The 6,549-nt window shown below is 42.8% G+C and overlaps 1 pseudogene; it reads right to left on the reverse strand.

Annotated features, from left to right (window-relative positions):
* Positions 1 to 631: 631 nt before the first annotated feature.
* On the reverse strand, positions 632 to 1,083 carry LOC110297254 (annotated as a pseudogene).
* Positions 1,084 to 6,549: the final 5,466 nt, after the last annotated feature.

Raw genomic sequence — 6,549 nt, forward strand, 5'->3', positions numbered from 1 at the left:
CCATTTACTAGAACTAATAAGCCAGTGCAGTGGTTTGTATATGCTTGACTCAGGGATTGGCACTTTTGGGAGGTGTGGCCCTGTTGGAGTAGGTGTGTCACTGTGGGTGTGGGCTTTAAGACCCTCATCCTAGCTGCGTGGAAGTGAGTCTTCCATTAGCAGTCTTCAGATGAAGATGTAGAACTCTCAGCTCTGCCTGCATATGCCTGCCTAGATGCTCCCATGTCCCTGCCTTGATGATAATGGGCTGAACTTCTGAAACTGTAAGCCAGCCCCAATTAAATGTTGCCCTTATAGGAGTTGCCTTGGTCATGGTGCCTGTTCACAGCAGTAAAACCCTAACTAAGACAGCCAGTGTTAACAAGATGGCTAGAAGCAAGACCTACAGGCAAATGAATGTTTTGGGGGTTTTTTGGCAGTGGGTGTAGAACATAGCTCAGTGGTAGAGCACTCACCTAGTGTGCCAAGGCTGTGGCTTTTGTCTCTAGCACTGCAAACAAATAAAAAAAATTAATTGTGCTTAAATAAATAATTAAATAAAAGATTAAATTTAAAATAATATAATTATGATTGCGTGAGAGCTACTTTTTTTTTTTTAATGTTTGCATTTAATTAACCTCTGGTGTGGCTTTTAAGCCACCAGAACACAGGCACCTCCAACACCCTTAATCTTCTCTTCAGCTATTCTGCTGAAGAATTTGGCCTTCTCAATGACAGGTTGCTTAGGGAACTTTCCCTTGCCCAGAACTTTGTGGTAGCCTGATCGTATAACATTAGTGATGGGAGCAGCTCCAGTCTTGTTTTTTGCTGTATTGGCCCGCGCTGCTCGTTGACCAACGTCCACAACTCATCCAGGTTGACAGTTGGGTAGAAGCTCTGGTTGCTCTTCGAGTGGTAATGCCTCATACCAACTTCTCCAAAGTAACCTGGGTGATATTTGTCAAAGTTGACCCTGCGGTGATGCCTGCCTCCAGCATTTCCAAGGCCTTCTGGGTGCTTATGGTGCTTACCCATGCGGCCATGGCCGTGGCTGTGGCTCTTGTGGCCCCGGAGTTTCTGGATCTTCCTCAGTCTGGATGGCATGGCGGTGGCAGAAAGGGAAAAGGCGGGGAGCTACTTTTAAAAGGTGAACATGAATATGAAAGGGGATGATGGAGAAGAGGAAAGGGGAGGGGACTAAGAAAGAATAACAGAGGGGATATGGCACATTATATGCATGCACATAATGTGAAAAGTGACCTAAAACCATGTAAAAAGTGGCTGAAAACCAAATGTGTGTGTGTGAGTGTGTATGTGTTGCATATATGTTGCATATGTTGCATATGTGTGTATGTGTGTATGTGTGTGTGTGTGTGTATGCATTAGTTGCTTGTTTCAGACAAGTCCTTACAATGTAACCTTTGCGATCCTGGAATTGCTATGTAGACTAGGATAGCTGCAAACTCATAGCATCAAAATCCCAGGCTGCTTCTGATTACTCTTGTGAGCTGATCTGAAGGATACATGGAGGGCTGGGGCCTGGCTGAACTCATAAAGTGCCTGCCTTGCAAGCCGGAGGACCTGCTGCAGGCCACACTGGTGATCTTAGCTCCATGGAGAAAGGGGCAGGGAATCCCAAGGGCTCACTGACCTGGAAGCCTAGCCATCTTGATGAGTTCCAGGTCAGTGAAAGACTCTGCTTCAAAAAACAAGGTGGATAGCACCCGAGGAGCAATACTGGAGGGTGACCCTTGACCTCAACACACCCATGCTTGTGCCTTGAGACCCTAAAGGCCAGAGGGTGGATATGCCAGATGTCCCTGACTGCCTGATGTCCAGCCTGATGTAGCTTTGTCCTCTGTGAACATTAGGGTCTCCATACTTTTCTCTTACATTTAGACACAGGTAGAAGTTCAGCTGTGTCTCCAAATGCCTCATTCCCATGTCCTCCCCTCAAACTGTTACATAGATGCTACAAGGAGTTTTAGACATGACAAATAGATTAATCATATCAAAATGATGATCATTAAAGGTGATTAAAACATTAAAAGTGTTTAAACAAATAATTTTAACTCATACTAAAATGTGTTTTATATATATATATATATATATATATATATATATATATAAGTGTTTCTATGTGTGTGTCTGTTTTTGTATGTGTTTGTACATGTGTGTATCATGTGATGGACATTCAGTGTATGTGCTGATAACATTTTTCATGTTCAAAATAATCATTTCTGCTAATGCATAAACACAAGTTTATCCTGGAGTCAAATATGAATGATCACGATAGAAGAATACAGACTCGTGTTTTCCCAAACTCTACGTTCTGAAGAGAATAATGAATCACAACACTTCCCAAAGACGTTGGTGAAAAACAGTATGTAAGCCAGTCCCAGCCAACCAGGAACACTTCTGCTGTAGTCCCAGCCAACCAGGGATACTTCTGCTGTAGTCTCAGCCAATCAGGGACAGGTCTGCTGTAATCCCAGCCAATCAGGGACACTTCTGCTGCAATCCCAGCCAATCAGGGACACTTCTGCTGTAGGTTCAGGTGTTACCTGGGGGCATCTTTAGCTCTGGGACTAGGGAAGCCCAGGGGTCTGTGGTGTGTCCTGTAGAATTTTATCTCATGGTCATAAGAATGTTATGTATGTTAGTTCAGACATGGAGGTGGGCAAAGAATGGCTGCTGAAGAAGAGGCTAAGACTCCTCTGGTTGTGACATTCTCGGCAGTCACAGGAATTCCAATTGGTTGCTCAGCCTGATAGAGCCTTACACAATCATTGCTATCCACCCTGGCAACCTTAAGTCATGTTTGCTATAGTTTTCTTAAAAGTAAGGAGTAGAATCTATTCAATACAGTACTTGAAGTTCTAGCCAGAACAGTAAGACAACTAAAGGAGATCAAGGGGATACAAACTGGAAAGGAGGAAATCAAAGTATTGCTATTTGCAGATGATATGATAGTATACAAAAGCAACCCCAAAAATTCTACCAGGGAACTCCTACAGTTGGTAGACACCTCCAGTGAAGTAGCTGCATACAAGATTAATATATATATATATATGTATATATATACATATGTGTGTGTGTGTGTGTGTGTGAGAGAGAGAGAGAGAGAGAGAGAGAGACAGACAGACAGACAGACAGACAGAGAGAGAGAAATGGGCTAAGAAAGAAATCAGGGAAACAACACCCTTCACAGTAGCCACAAATAATATAACTCTAACCAAACAAGTGAAAGACCTTTATAATAAGAACTTCAAGTGTTTGAAGAGACAAGTTGAAGAAGACATCAGAAGATGGAAAGATCTCCCATGTTCATAGATCCATAGGATTAACATAGTGAAAATGACCATCTTATCAAAAGCAATCTACAGGTTGAACGAAATCCCCATCAAAACACCAACACAATTTTTACAGACCTTTAAAGAACAATATACAGCTTCATATAGAAAAAAAAAGTCAGGATAGCTGAAACAATCTTATACAATTAAAAAACTTCCAGAGGTATGACCCTCCCTGGTTTCAAGCTCTACTACAGAGCTATAGAAATAAAAATACATGGTATTGGCATAAAAAGACAAGTTGATCAATAGATTAGAATCAAGGACACAGACATAAATCCACACATCTATGGATACCTGATTTTTGACAAAGAAGCCAAGATTATACAATTATACAATGGGAAAAAAAAGAAAGCATCTTCAACAAATGGTGCTGATGTAATTGATTGTCAGCATGTAGAAGAATGCAAATAGATCCATATCTATCACCCTGCACAAAACTCAGGTCCAAGGATCAAAAACCTCAACATAAAACCATATACTGAACCTGATATGGGAGGAATTGAGGAATAGCCCAGAACACATTGGCATAGAACACACTGATGACTTTCTGAACAAAACATACCACGGGCAATAAGATCAACAATTAATAAATGAGACCTCATGAAACTGTAAAGTTTTTATTGGGCAAAGGACATTTTCAATAGGACAAATTAGCAACTTACAGAATGGGAAAGGATTTTCACCAACTCTACATCTGATAGAGGAGTAATAGCCCACATATATGAAGGACACAAGAAACCAGACATCAACAAATCAAATAATCCAATTAAAAATGGGGTAACAGATCTAAATAGAGAATTTTTAGTAAAGGAATCAAGGAACACTTAAAGAAAAAAAATTGACATCCTTAGCCATCACGGAAATGAAAATCAAAGCTTACACCTGTCAGAATGGCTAAGACCAATAACACAAGTGACAGCTCATTATAGTGAGGATATGGAGCAAGGGGAACACTCCTCCACCATACACAGTCACACTGGAAAACAACATGTTCTTCAGAAAATTGAGAATCAAAGCATCAACCTACCTCAAGACCCAGCTATACCACTCCTAGATGTATACTCAAAGGACACTCCATCATTCCACAGGACACTTGCTCAGCCTTGTTCATAGCAGCTTTATTTGCAGCATCCAAGAACTGGAAACAACCTAGATGTTTGTCAACCAAAGAATGGATAAAGAAAATGTGGTACGTTTACACAATAGAGTGTCATAGTCAGGGTTTCTATTCCTGTACAAACATCATGATCAAGAAGTAAGTGGGAAGCCGGGCGTGGTGGCGCACGCCTTTAATCCCAGCACTCAGGAGGCAGAGGCAGGCGGATTTCTGAGTTCGAGGCCAGCCTGGTCTACAAAGTGAGTTCCAGGACAGCCAGGACTACACAGAGAAACCCTGTCTCGAAAAAAAACCAAAAAAAAAAAAAAAGAAGAAGTAAGTGGGAGAGGAAAGGGTTTATTCGGCTTATACTTCCACATTGCTGTTCATCACCAAAGGAAGTCAGGACTGGAACTCAAGCAGGTCAGGAAGCAGGAGCTGATGCAGAGGCCATGGAAGGATGTTTTTTACTGGCTTGCTTCCTCTGGCTTGCTCAGCCTGCTCTCTTATAGAACCCAAGACTACCAGCTCAGAAATGGCACCACCCACAATGCCCACCCCGACCCTTGATCACTAATTGAGAAAATGACTTACAGCTGGATCTCATGGAGGCATTTCCTCAACTAAAACTCCTTTCTTTGTGATAACTTTAGCTTGTGTCAAGTTGACACGCAAAACCAGCCAGTACACTTAGCTTGTAAAAAAAAAGAAAAAAAAAAAAAGAAAAGAAAAAGAAAAAGAAAAACCAACATGAAATTTGCAGACAAATTGATGGAACTAGGGAAAAAAATCATCCTAAATGAAGCAACCCAGCCCCAGAAAGACAAACATGCGAACACGGTATGTACTCACTCATAAGGAGATATTAGCTGTGCAGTAAAGAATAATTGTGCTACAATCCACAGACCCAGAGAAGCTTAACAAAGAGGGCTGGGGTGGGGTGTGTGTGCATGAATTTCACTGTGACAGGGAAATGCAATAGACATGGTGGGTGGATGGGGCTGGGTTGGGGGGGAGGTCTGGATGGAGGGGTAGGGACAGGAACAGGAAGGATCAGGTTGTTAAAGAGAGAGAGCACTGGGGGAGACAACTGGAATGGGGGGTGGGCATCTCTGGGATGAGCTAGAAACCTAAGGCACTGGAAACTTCCAGGAATCTATGAGGGTGACCCTAGCTAAGACTCCTAGCAATGGGAGACACAGAGCCTGAACCAGCCTTCTGTAACTAGGCAGACTTCCAGTGGAAGGATTGGGACACCAAGCCAGCTACAAAACCTAAGACCTGAAAGTTTTCCTGCCTACAAGATGTACAGGGGTAAAGATGGAGCAGAAATTATGGAAATAGCTAACCAGTGACTGGTCCAGCTTGAGATCCATGCCATAAGAGGGAGCCCACCCTTGACACTGCCTGGAGGGCCAGGAGCCAGAGGCAGAACAGCCCAGAGACCTAGGATAGAACTAAACTGGAAAAAAGTCAATGAAATGATTCCTAATGATTCTTTGCTATACTCATAAATTGGTGCCTAGCCCGACTTGTCACCAGAGAGGCTTCACCCAACAACTGATGGAAACAGATGCAGAGACCCACAGCCAAAGATTAGGCAGAGCTTGGGGAAACCTCAAGGAAGAGGTGAAAGAAGGATTGCAGGAGCAGAGAGGTCAAGGACACCACAAGAAACTCCACAATTCATCTAACCTGGGCTCAAAGAGGCTCAAAGAGATTGGACCATCAACCAGGGAGCCTGCATGGGTCTGATCCAGGTCCTCTGCATATATGTTACAATTGTGTAGCTTAGTCTCTTTCCAGGACTCCTAACAGTGGGAGCAGGGGCTGTCTCTGACTCTTTTGCTTGCTTTTGGGACCTGCTTCCTCATACTGGATGGCCTCATCCAGTCTTAAAATGAGGGAGGTGTCTCATAGCCTAGTCTTACAACAACTTGCTATGCCATTTTAGGTTGATATCTGTGGAAGGCCTGCTCTTTTCTAAGAGAAATGCAGGAGGAGTATATGGAAGTAGGGGAGGACAGGAGGAACTTGGAGGAGAGGAGGGATGGGAAACTGAAGTCAGAGTGTAATATATGAAAAAATAAATAATTAGGTTGATATCTGTGGAAGGCC

The sequence above is a fragment of the Mus caroli genome, chromosome 7 (genome assembly GCF_900094665.2).
Source record: "Mus caroli chromosome 7, CAROLI_EIJ_v1.1, whole genome shotgun sequence".
In the NCBI taxonomy this organism is placed as follows: domain Eukaryota; kingdom Metazoa; phylum Chordata; class Mammalia; order Rodentia; family Muridae; genus Mus; species Mus caroli.